Source organism: Grammomys surdaster, unplaced genomic scaffold (genome assembly GCF_004785775.1).
Source record: "Grammomys surdaster isolate TR1022 unplaced genomic scaffold, NIH_TR_1.0 513, whole genome shotgun sequence".
In the NCBI taxonomy this organism is placed as follows: domain Eukaryota; kingdom Metazoa; phylum Chordata; class Mammalia; order Rodentia; family Muridae; genus Grammomys; species Grammomys surdaster.
Window position 1 is genome coordinate 312,353 of NW_021604932.1, and position 12,868 is coordinate 325,220.

A 12,868-nucleotide genomic window follows, 5' to 3' on the forward strand; every position below is an offset into this window, starting at 1 on the left:
ACTTTCTTTTATGAATTTGGGTGCCCTTACATTTGGAGCATAGATGATCAGAACTGAGATTTCATCTTGGTTGATTTTTCCTTTGATGAGTATGAAATGTCCTTTTTAACTTTTTTTTTGATAACTTTTGGTTGAAAGTCAATTTTATTCAATATTAGAATGGCTACTCCAGCTTGTTTCTTAGGACCATTTGCTTGGAAAATTGTTTTCCATCCTTTTAAAATGAGGTAGTGTCTATCTTTGTCACTGAGGTACATTCCCTGTATGCAGCAAAATGTTTGGTCCTGTTTATATATCCATTTCATTAGTCTATATCTTTTTATTGGGAAATTGTGTCCATTTATGTTAATAAATATTAAGGAAAAGTGATGCTTCCTGTTATTTTTGTTATTAGAATTATGTTTGTATGCCGATCTTCTTTTGGGTTTCTTTGAAGAAAATTACTATCTTGATTTTTCTAGGTTGTAGTTTCCCTCCTTGTGTTGAAGCTTTCCATTTATTATCTTTTGTAGGACTGGATTTGTGGAAAAATTTTGTTTAAATTTGTTTTTTCTCATGGAATATCTTGTTTTTTCCATGTATGGTAATTGAGAGTTTTGTTGGGTATAGTAGCCTGGGCTGGCAATTATGTTCTCTTAGGGTCTTAATGACATCTGAGCAGGATCTTCTAGCTTTTATAGTCTCTGGTGAGAAGTCTGGTGCAATTCTTAAAGCTCTGCCTTTATATGTTACTTGACCATTATCCCTTACAGCTTTTAATATTCCTTTTTGTTTTGTGAATTTCAAGTTTTTATTATGTTATGGGAGAAATTTCTTTTCTTGTCTACTCTATTTGGAGTTCTGTAGGCTTCTTGAATGTTCATGGGAATCTTTTTCTTTAACTTAGGGAAGTTTTCTTCTATAATTTTGTTGAAGTTATTTACTAGCCCTTTAAGTTGAAAATCTCCACTTTCTTTTCTACCTATTATCCTTAGGTTTGGTCTTCTCATTGTGTCCTAGATTTCCTGAATGTTTTGGGTTAGAATCTTTTTGAGTTTTGCATTTTCTTTGACAGTTGTGGCAATGTTTTCTATGGTATCTTCTGCAGCAGAGATTCTCTCTTCTATCTTTTGTATTCTGTTGGTGATGCTTCCATCTATGACTCCTGTTCTCTTTCCTAGATTTTGTATCTCCAAGGTAGTCACCATTTGTGATTTTTTTTATTGTTTATACTTCCATTTTTGGATCCTGGTTGATTTTTTTTAATTCCTTCTCCTGTTTGGTTATGTTTTCTTATAATATTTTAAGGGAGTTTTGTGTTTTCTCTTTAATAGTTTCTACCTGTTTACCCGTGTTCTCCTGTAGTTCACTGAGGGAATTATTTATGTCCTTCACAAAGTCCTCTATCCTCAACGTGAATGTGATTTTAAATCTGAATCTTGATTTCTGGTGTGATGGGGTATCCAGAACTTGCTACGGTAGGAGTACTTGGTTGTGATGATGTCAAGTAACCTTGGTTTCTGTTGCTTATGTTCTTGTGCTTGCCTTTCACCATATGGTTTTCTCTAGTGCTACCTGAACTCACTGTCTCTGACTGGAGCCTGTCTCTCCTGATATCTTGGTTGTCTAAGAAATCCTCAGAGTCCAGCTGTCTCTGTGATCCTGTGATCCTGAGATCCTGGGGTCAATAGCTCCTATGAGTCAAGCTTCCTCTGGGATCCTGAAATCCTATGATCCTGGGTGTGTTAGAGTTTCTGGGAGTCCATCTTCCTCTGGTTGTTGTGGGATTGGGTACAGACCTAGAATCCAAGATCTGGTCAGGGGACTGGCTCAGACTGTAAAAAACTGGTGCCAATGGACCAGGATATGTTGTCTTCATAGGAGCAGACCAGCTAGGAATCTGCCTTAGCAGAAAGGACCAGGCAGAGGTGGCAGAAGGGGAGTGGTATTTGGGAGGGTGGGGTTTTGGTGGGTGATGGGTCCTGAGTGTGCCAGGTTCCCAATTGCAACTCTGAGACTTAGGGTTGGGGGGGCTAGGGTTCTTACCAACTGCTCTGAGTACAGTAGATCCTCAAGGATGGGTCAAGATATGATGTCTTCATGAGAGCACCCCAGCTAGGAGTCTGCCCCAGGAGAAAGACTTGTACCTCAATTTTACATGGCAATTTTTCCTGATGTCAATTTTTTTTAATTCTTTATGTTTTGTAGGTATCAGTTTTCTATATGATGTGTTGTTGGTAAAAATCTTTTCTCATTCTGCAGGCTGACACTTTATTCAAATGATGCTGTCTTTTACCATACAGGAGCTTTTCAGTTTCATGAGGCCCATTTTGTTAATTGTTCTTAGTGACTGTGCTATCTGTGTACTGTTGAGAAAGTCTTTCCTATGCCATTGAGTTTAAGACTGATTCCTATGTTCTCTTCCACCATAGTCAGTGTATCTGACTTTAGTTTGAAGTCCTTATCTATTTGGAGTTGAATTCTGTGCAGAGTCCTAAGTATTGATCTATCTGGATTCTTCAACAGATAACTATCTAGTTTAGCGAATACTATTTGTTGAAGATACTGTATTCTTCCCAGTACATATTTATGGCTTCTTTTTAAAAAATGGCGTGTCTTCATAGTTATGTAGACTCATGTCATAGTCTTTAATTTGATTCTGTCATTAAGCACTTCTGTTTTAATTCTAAAACCATGATGTTTTGGTATCAGGAATGGTGATGATAGCAGAATCTTTTAAATTTAGGGTTGTTTTAGCTATCCAGGTGCTGCTGCTTCTGCTACTGCTGCTGTGTGAGTGTGCGTGTGCATGAGTGTGTGTGTGTATGTATTTCCATGTGAAGATGAGAATTATCCTGTAAAGATCTGTGGAAAATAGTGTTGGAATTTTGATGGGGACTGGACTGAATTTTCAGATAGCTTTTGAAAGAATCATTATTTGAAAGATTCTACGTACATGAGAGATGTATTCATTTTCTCATATTTTTCTATTTGGAAGCTATAAAGGCATGAAAAAGATTTCCCACCTTTTTCTAGTAGGCTTAAATTCAAGATACAGAGATAGTTTAACATTCATAGATGCAATCTACCATATAAATGGACTGAAAGAGAAAAACCACATGATTATCTTTTTATATCAGTGGTTCTTAACCTTCATAGTGCTATGACCTTTTATTTTAATACAGTTCCTCATGTTGAGGTGACACACAACAATAAAATTATTCTGGTTGCTTGTTGGATGATAAAATCATGCAAGGAAGCTTGGTAAGGCAGATCAGGTTGACACCCAGAGACTATGTGGGCACATACCTGAGACTTAGGGAATTCCATGCTTACTGCCAGACTCTTGGATTGGAACATATGCCATGCTCCTCACATAAAAGAAATGTATCCTATGGTCACATAGGCCCAAAACAGAGTTCTTCATGCTAATGAGATACCTAGAGGCACTGAGCACTTAGCCAATTAGCTTCCATACATTTCTCCCTGCAAAAGGTACTTAATCTCTGGCCAGACCCTGAGAAAGGGGTTATGCATCTATTTTCCATCATGAATAGCTAATAAATGATTGGTAAAACATGGACTGTCACTTTCATCAAGGTCCACTGTGGGGAACCTGGGGAAGTCCTTTGTCTATAGACCCACAGCACAACTCTCCAATCAAAGGCCCATTTGTATTTCGAATCTCCCTCTGCTAAGTTAAGGACAAATACTCTTGGGACAAGCCAGAGCTCCCCTTTTCCCCACTCACACCTGGGTTAGATGCTGTCCCTCAGGCCATGGGACACTAACTTTGTTCTCTGCTCTTCTGTGACTCCAAGAATCACCTGGGTGTCCAAAAGTCTGAGAACCCATGGGCCCAGCCTCTTTGCAATCTTGGGAACCCCCAAACCAATTTCATCTTTACCACATTTCAGACTGTGCTATTCAACCCTGGAGTGGTGTCTCAGCATTTCCATACAGCCCAACACTGTCCTATGAGTGGCATCATGGGACAAGCACACTTAAACTCCCTGTCTTCCACCTTCCCAAGAGGCTATTCCCAGCAGTGGGGCAGGTATGAGCTCACAATTGTTACTTCATAACTACAATTTTACTACTAAATCATGATGTAAATATCTGTTGTGTAAGATATCTGATACGTTGATTATTCTATCCACAAAGAGCTTGCAACCCACAGGTGGAGAACCACTGCATTAGTTGAAGAGAAGGTTTTTGAAAAAATTCAACACACCTTCAAAAAAGGTCTAAAGAGACTATGCCTGCATAAGGGATATACTTCAAATTTATAGAGGTAATTTACATCCAGCCCACTTCCAACATTAACCTAAATATACTGAAACTCAAAGTATTTCCACTATAAGTAGGATAGACAAATTTATCCCCCTCTCAATATTTATTTAATATAACACTTGAATTATTAGGTAGAGTAGTAGGCAACTGAAGGAGATCTAGGAAAAGGAAAGGGAAGAAATCAAAGTATCTCTATTTGGAGATGATATGATTGCATAATAAGTATAAAAATTACATCAGACATCTCCTATAGCTGACAAATATTTTTTAGCAATATGGGAGGGTATAAAAATTAATATAAGTTCTTTTGCTTTGTTTTAGGTTTTTTGTTTGTTTTGGCTCTCTGAGAAGCACTACAGTGGTGGGCATGAACAAACATCTTGTAAAAGACAGCATGAAAGCAGCAAGAAGAAAGTGGTGGAATCATTTTCTAAGAAGGACTAATATGATATAAAATCTCTGCCAATATTTATTATAGAACCACTGGAAAACAACTTATCAGAAAGACTCAATAAATCAAAATTTCATCTGATATCCTTATAAGGGTCATGCACTTGGAGTGAGCCTTGCTAATCTACAGAATGATGAATTTGCATTTAGAAAATTCAAGCTAATTCCTGAAGATGTTCAGGGCAAAAACTGTCTGACTAACATCTACAGCATGGATCTTACCCAGGAAAATCTGTGTTCCGTGGTCAAAAATTGGAAGACCATGATTTAAGCTCATGTTGATGTTAATACATCGGATAGGTATCTGCTTCATCTTTTCTGTGTTGGTTTAACTACAAAGCACAACAACCAAAAACACAAGACATCCTATGTGCAGCACCAGTGGGTCTGCCACATCTGGAATTAAATGATGGATCCACGAAGTTCCCACAAATAACATAAAAGACATGGTTAATAAACTGATTCAGCACTGGGAAACACATTAAAAAAAGGTTGCCAGTCCATTTATCCTCTTTGTGATTTTTTTTTAATAAAAGCATAAATGCTGAAGAAGTACAAGCTTGAATTAGGAAAGCTCATGGAGCTCCATGGTAACGGTGGTAATTCTAAAAAGTGACTGGTGAGGAGGGATGCGCTAAAGTATAATGGATATGAACATCCAGCCCAAGAATCTGTTTAAACTCAAGATCTTCAATAATGACAAATAAGAAGTCCTATTTGTGAAAAACAAAACAACACACAAAAAATTAGCATCTTTCTCATAAGACTGAAATAATGAACGAAACAGCTTTTACAATAGCCTCGAATCATATGTAATATATATTTGACTAATCGTCACCAAAGAAATGAAAGACTTTTATGATTTTAAAAAATGAAAAAAAAAATAATTTGTAGAAGATTCTACCACATTTCTTTTGTTTTGTTTCGATGTTCAAGTCACAATTTTTCTGTGTAAAAAGCTCTAGTTGTTCTAGGCTCACTTTGTAGATCAGGCCGGCCACATATTCACAGAGATCTGTCTGCCTCTTCCTACTGAGTGCTGGGATTAAAGGTATGTACCATCATGCCTGGCTCTATCACACTTTCAAAGAAGTTCTACAGCAAATTTGTATCAAATTATTGAGAGAGAGAGAGAGAGAGAGAGAGAGAGAGAAGAGAAATAACATACAGAAGTTTCTTCTATGAAGCCAGTGTCACCTATATAGCAGTATCAGGTAAATATAACAATAAATGTAATTGATACATCATATCTCTAAAGAGCATTGATTTAAAAATGTTGAATAACATATTTGTAAATCACATATAGACACATTCACAAATCACATATAGATAACATCACAAAATTTTCCACAGACATCATGGCTTTTTTCCTGACATGGAGGGATAGTTCAATATATGTGTATATAAATGTAATAATCACATAAATGGACTTAAAGACAAAATTCGCATGATCATCTCGGTAAATGAAGAAATAACCTTTGACAAAATTCAACATGTCTTCATGATAAAAATTCTAGAGAATGTAAGGCTGCAGGGAACATCCCTCAACAACAACAAAAAAAGCTATATGCAAGAACCCATGTCCAACATAATTTTAAATAGAAAAAGCTTGAGGAAATACCACAGAAGCCAGAAATCAGACAGTGATGTCCATTATCTCCACTCATTTTTAAATATTTTACATAAAGTACTAGCTGGGTAAATATGACAAAAGAAGGAAATTAAAGGCATAAAATTGGAAAAGTTGTCAAACTATTCATACCTACAGATAACATCATACTACAGAGTAGTGATTATTCCAACCCCCAAATTATCAGAAAACCTCTAGAAACACTGCACAAATTCAGAAATGTGGGATGGTACAGAATCAACTCGCACAATTCAATAGCTTTTCTACATATCAACAACAAACACAGAAAGAAGGAGCTCCTGGGCCCACTTCTATTAACAATAGTCTCAAAGAAAATAAATTATTTAGTGACAAACATAATAAAGGAAGTGAGAAACCTTTACAGTTAAACCTATTAAACTTTGACCTATTCAGAAAGAGATGGAGAAATACAATCTAGAGAATAGAAATACATCCCATGCCCATGGATCAGTAGAATTAGCATTGTGAAAATATCCATTCAACTGAAAGCTACTTATAGACTTAATATAATCTCAATCAAAATCTACTGTAAATGTTATCTCAAAGTTCATATATTACCACAAAAGAGCATGGATAGCCAAAACAATATTGAACAGAAAATCAACACTGGAGGGATTACAACTAAGATCTTAAAATATATTGCAGAGTCATAGTAATAAAAAAGCATGCTAATGACACAAAAATAGCCATATAGACTAATGGAAAAAATAGAAGACCTAAACATGAACATACATTACTCCAGAGACAAAACTGCCAAAAATATGTTGGGGGAAGAAATAGCTTTAAAATGTGTTGCTGGAAAAATTGGATGTTGACATGTATAAGGAAATGTTATCTGGATCTATCATATTGCAGAAAATCTAACCCCAAATAAAAAAAAAAAAAAAAAACTTTACCTGAAACCAGAAGCAATGAAACTACAAGAAGAAAACCTATGCAGTAACCTACATGATATAGTTGTTGGAAAGTGCTTCCCCAATAGGACTTCATTTTCCCAAGAATTAAAGCCAAAGATTGTCTAGGTACTTCATGAAACTAAAACACTTCTACATAGTGAAAGGAAGAATTGACTGGGTGAAATGAAAGCCCACAGAATAAACACGAATCTTTCCCAACTGTACTGACAGATGGTTAATATCCAGAGCATACAAATAATTAAAAAAAAAAGAATAGTCAAAAGAACCAAATGACTTATTCCAATAGTGAGCCCAAGACCTAAGTAAAGTTCTCACATGAATAAAAAATATCACTAAAACTACCAATGGGAAGTAAAACCGTGCCAGGAAGTTTGGTAAGGTAGAGCAGGTCAAGAGCCAGAGACTTGGTGGGCACACACCTGAGGCCTAGGTGACTCCCAGCTCCCTACCAGACTCCTGACTTGGAACCTGTGTCATGCTTCTCACATAAAAGAGACATGACCTGAGGTCACATAGGCTCAAAACAAGAATTGTCCCAGATAATGAGGTGCCTAGAGGCCCAGAAAGTATAGCCAATAAGCTTCTCTCCCCAGATATTCCTCCCTGCAAAAGGTATTTAATATCAGGCCTACCCTGAGAAGTGAGGTATGGTTTTATGAATTATAAATCCATTTCCCACCATGAAAATAAACTGCTTGGAACAAAAGATTGTCTTTTTTTCATAGAGATCCACTGTGGGGAGCCATGGAAAAAGCCTTTGCCTGCAGAGCTGCAGTCTAGTCTCCTGTAGAAGGCCTTCCTGTGCTCCCAAACACAACTGCCACTAAGCCTGCATCCTCCAAACCAAGGAATATCCCTGTTGGGACTAACTAGAGCTCCCCTTTGCCCTCTGGCCCAGACTAGACACAGATGTTAGGCCCCAAACTCTGTTCTCTTTTCTTCTGTGTCTCCCAGCAGCGCCTGGATGTCCAAGAGCCTGAGACTCCATGGCCCCAGCCTCAGTGTAGAAATAGGGACCCCTGAATCAGCTCAGGCTTTCTCCCATCCCTTGTGCCATGCATTGGAGCTTCCTTCCAGCCCAGTACCTGCCCAGGCAGCTGCATGGAATAAGTGCCATCAAACTCCCATAGTTCCACCTCTCCAAGTGGCTGTGCCCAGTGGTAGAAGTGATGCGGGACAACAACCCTACAATTACTGTGGCCCTCAAAGTTCATTGTTCTTAGCAATCAGGAAAATGCATATCAAAATAATTTTTCAGCTTACTCCAGTCAGAGGGGCAAATATCAATGGAACAACAACAACAACAACAACAACAATCCCACTGGAGATGGTGATGTTGGCTCATTCATTGTTTCAGGATTACAACTGTTTTAGCCATTATGGAAATTGTGGAGAATTCCCAAGAAGCTAAAAATAGATTTACTGTATGACCCAGCTATTCCACTCCTTATCATATGCCCAAAGGACAGAGAGACTTGCTCAGCAAAGTTCATTACTGCTTTGTTTACAATACCTAGGAAACTGAAACCACCTAAATGTCCTTCAGCCAATTAATGAATAATGAAAATGTAGTATATATACATTATTGAATACTATTAAGTGTAAATAAAAATAAAATAACGTGCACTATGGTTCTTTCTTTCTTTCTTTCTTTCTTTCTTTCTTTCTTTCTTTCTTCTTTCTTTCCTTCCTTCCTTCCTTCCTTCCTTCCTTCCTTCCTTCCTTCCTTCCTTTCTTTCTTCCTTTCTTCCTTTCTTTCTTTTTTGCTTTAAATAAAAAGTTGTCTTAATTAGTGTTTTACAGCTCTCAAGAGACACCATGACCAAAGCAACTCCTATAAAAGAATATGGTGGTTTCTGTGACCACAAAGGCCAGCATAAGAAGAATGCATATAAGATAAGAAGGTAGTTTGGTTCAATACAACTGAGTAGCTGCTATTGGTACAAACTTTGAGAGTCTTACCTTGAGTTGTTTGTTTTAGGCATATTTAAACATAGTTTAGAAACAAAGTTTTTCTGTGATAATTAACTCAATATCACATGCACAACAAAGCTTAAAACATGACTACACTGAGTCTCTCTGTAAAGTTCAAGTGACATCTTCCATAAAGGCAGGTTCTATAGATAAACTGAGAAAACAGGTTCAGGATAAGGGGCCAAGGGTTAATGTGGCCTGTTCACCCAGACAGTAAAAGGTCTCCAGGCTATTAACCTTCTAGGTGGCAAACTGGATATATATTTCTCCCTTGGAAGATATAACTGTGTGTTTATCATTTCTGGTTTCCCTTGAGCATGCCTCTGACAACCCTCCCCCTTTTTAAAGTTCTTTGAAGAGAAAATGCTGGCTGTAGTAGAGCCCAAGTTTGAATGTATTGCAGGCATAACTAGGCTAACTAATGCAAAGAAAGCATAAGAGAATTATAAGAATAATCAAAAGTGGGCTAAGCAAAGGAGAAATCCATTTTAACTATCATGACCATTTAAAACTCACTTGAGAGATTTCATCTCTTAGAGAGAGATGAGGAAAATATGGAACCTACAAGAACTTCAGTAAGAATAGAGATTACAGGTTCTAAAGTTCTTTGTGTTTCATATTTTCCTCATACATCTCTAAGTCTAGCTGGATTGCAGAGTTAGGTTTATGATTATGAATAAAATCTAAATAAGAAATAAAAGAGATAGATGAGTTGTGCAAACACCATCTCCCCTCTAGTTGTACCATCTTGGTGGCAGATTTGTCTGTCTCCCCCTCTCTCAAAACTCCACAGTCTTCAGGGCTCCCAGGAAACCTGCTGCAGCCAGGGCAACAGTTAGGACAGCCCCTGAAATAATAGCAGCAGCTAGGATTCCCCCCCCCCCCAAGCAGGTGCAGAGCAGAGGGGATATGGTGTTCATGCATCTCATCTATCTTTTTTTATTTAGATTTTATTCATAATCATAAATTTAACTCTCAATCCAGCTAGACTTGAGAGATATGACATTACAGGGTATTGCTATCGGGTGTGTTGGAGACTCTTCTGAGTTACAGAAAGAGTGGTCTGGTGGGTAAGATGACTGACAGTCAAAAGAATCAGAGTTGTCCACAGTCAGAAATGATGATCTTCTTGCTGGCCTTGTCCTTCCTGGACTTAAAACATTCCATGGCTTTCATGATGTTAATGCCTTTTGTCACCTTCCCAAAGACCACATACTTGTCATACAGCCACTCAGTCATGACAGTGTGGATTAAAAAGCTGGAAAGTGTTTGTATTTGGTCTAGCATTTGCCATGGACAAATGTTAGGAACTGTATGCTTCAAGATGAAGTTCTCATCCTCAAATTTCTCTCCATAGTTTTCTCTCACCAGTGCCATTATAGCAAATCAACACCCTGCACATGAATTCTGGAATAATTCTGTGAAATGAGGAACTTGTATATCCAAATCCTTTATCTCCAGTACTCAGAGCATGAATGTTTTCTGATGTCTTTGGAACATTTTCTGCAAACAGCTTGAAGGAGACATAGCCCAAGGGCTTGCTGTCAACCAACATGTTGAAGAACATGGTTGGATTGACCATGGCTATAGCAAGCAGGGACAGAAAACATCATATCTGAAAAACCTCATTTATCTTTTTCTGCAGATTCTTAGCTTTTCTATCAATAGTATAAGAGAGATCTGATACATGCCAGGAAATTATTGATAACCAAGGTTATACATGAGGAAGAAATAATCTATAGTAGCTCTATTTTGTAAAAATCATCTTTGAAACTTCTCTGTGTACTTCAGTATTTATTCTTGGGTCTGCCAACAAAAAAGCCCTTGCAGCTACAATCATTATAAGATACGTTAGATGCAAAAAAATCATAACTATTTTGGGGGACAACTTTCTTAATTCTACTGATTGCAAAGATTTCTTGAGCAAAATGGATGTGATATACTCTTTGGTATTATAAACCATCAAAACCTGGCAAGAAGGACAGTATAAGTAACATTTTTCAAAAAAAGAAAAAAGAAAAGAAAAGAAAAAGAAATCTCAAAGGCCTATTGAATGTTTTCTTTCTTTCTTTTTTCTTTCTTTTTCTTTTTTCTTTTTTTTGCTTTTTGATCAGTGTGAAGGGTACAATTAGCAGTGGAATTGAAATAAGCAAGGGTATATATATATTTTAAAGTATAAGCAATGTAATAAAAATGATTTACAAGGATATCAGAAACTTTCAATTAATATGAGTGCAGGTGAATATTAATTTTCCACTTTTAATTGTCAATAATGCATCTGAGTAATTTCTGTGCCCTATAAAATAATTTTATAAGAAACTTAAACACAAATCTAAACATTCAGATAAAAAATAGTCATATCTACTTTAAATCCTCAGAATACATGTCTACTCATCAGCAATATATATTAAATCATGTCAGGAAACTGAGGGCAAAAATGGATACAAGAAATCAATCATCACCATCCCAACCTTAGTGAGAGTCATGTTAGCCAGTGCTGATATTTCTCTTATTCCCTGAACTCAAAAATTTACTACCTTATCTATTAAGAGTGTTATAGACTTATGTTTTTCAAAACTTACTTTAATAAGTGTTTTTTAATGCTCCAACATCCTTCATAGCACTCTGACAAAAGATAGAGAAGGAAGAAAGGTTAATAGGACAAGGGGGATGAGGGCCTATTTAGAAGTAGTTCTTTGGGGTGATTCCAATTTTCATTGTCAGTAGGTCAGTTTAATAGTGTCACCAAACACAAATCAGCTGCAACAAGGCTCTGTCTATTGGTGTAAGCTATTGGAAGCTGAAAAAAGCCATCTGAATATCACCAGAAGTTTTTTGGTGTGTTTCTCTTTATGAAGTCATGATTTGCAAAGATCAGAGAACAAAGAAAGGTGATTAAATCACAGAGTGTCCTTAGCAAAGACCAGTGTCAATGAAGCCCACTGATGACCATCAAAGAATTGCTAGGTGAACAAATGTAATAATCTCTTCAGAGAAAACCAGCATCAGCAAAGCCCTATGAAAACCAGCAAGGTGAACTAATGCCAGAGCATCATCCATTGTCTGTTGGGTTACACAATACTCTTTCCAAATATCACATGTCCTCTCAAGCATTTGTCCCAGAAAAATATCACAAATTCTTTCACTAGACACCTTCCCATACATTGCTATCTGTCTGTTTTCAATAAAGCATCTTCTCATATATCTGCTTCAGCAAAAAAGAGACACATTGTCTCATGTGTCTGCTTCAACAAAAAATTCTCTCATAAGGCAGCTTCCAGAAAAATATCACATGACACAACTTAGTCTTCAACAAAACCAGAAATTCCCATTTCAGCATGTGCCTTTCTGAACTTCAAATTATTCTCTAAGATTTTTCTACATCAGAGTCAGTAACAAAAAATAACTTCTAGATTTACTAACAGTTTTATTTTTTTCAAAAGTTTTCTAAGGATGATGGTCATTGCTGACAATCTACATTTCTAAGTTCTTTCCTAGGGTAGTGATTGACTCATTAATATGCTCCAGCAGCAACGAATGAAAAAGATTAGCTTTATTATTGTGAGTGCCAGTGATACTGGCCAGTAAGGGGCTGGAAACCCCC

The 12,868-nt window shown here is 36.9% G+C and overlaps 2 pseudogenes; one reads left to right on the forward strand and one right to left on the reverse strand.

Moving 5' to 3' along the window:
• Positions 1–5,786, forward strand: part of LOC114633062 — a 36,532-nt pseudogene extending 30,746 nt beyond the window's left edge.
• A 4,573-nt stretch (positions 5,787–10,359) lies between these two features.
• On the reverse strand, positions 10,360–10,846 carry LOC114633045 (annotated as a pseudogene).
• Between the last annotated feature and the right edge of the window lie 2,022 nt (positions 10,847–12,868).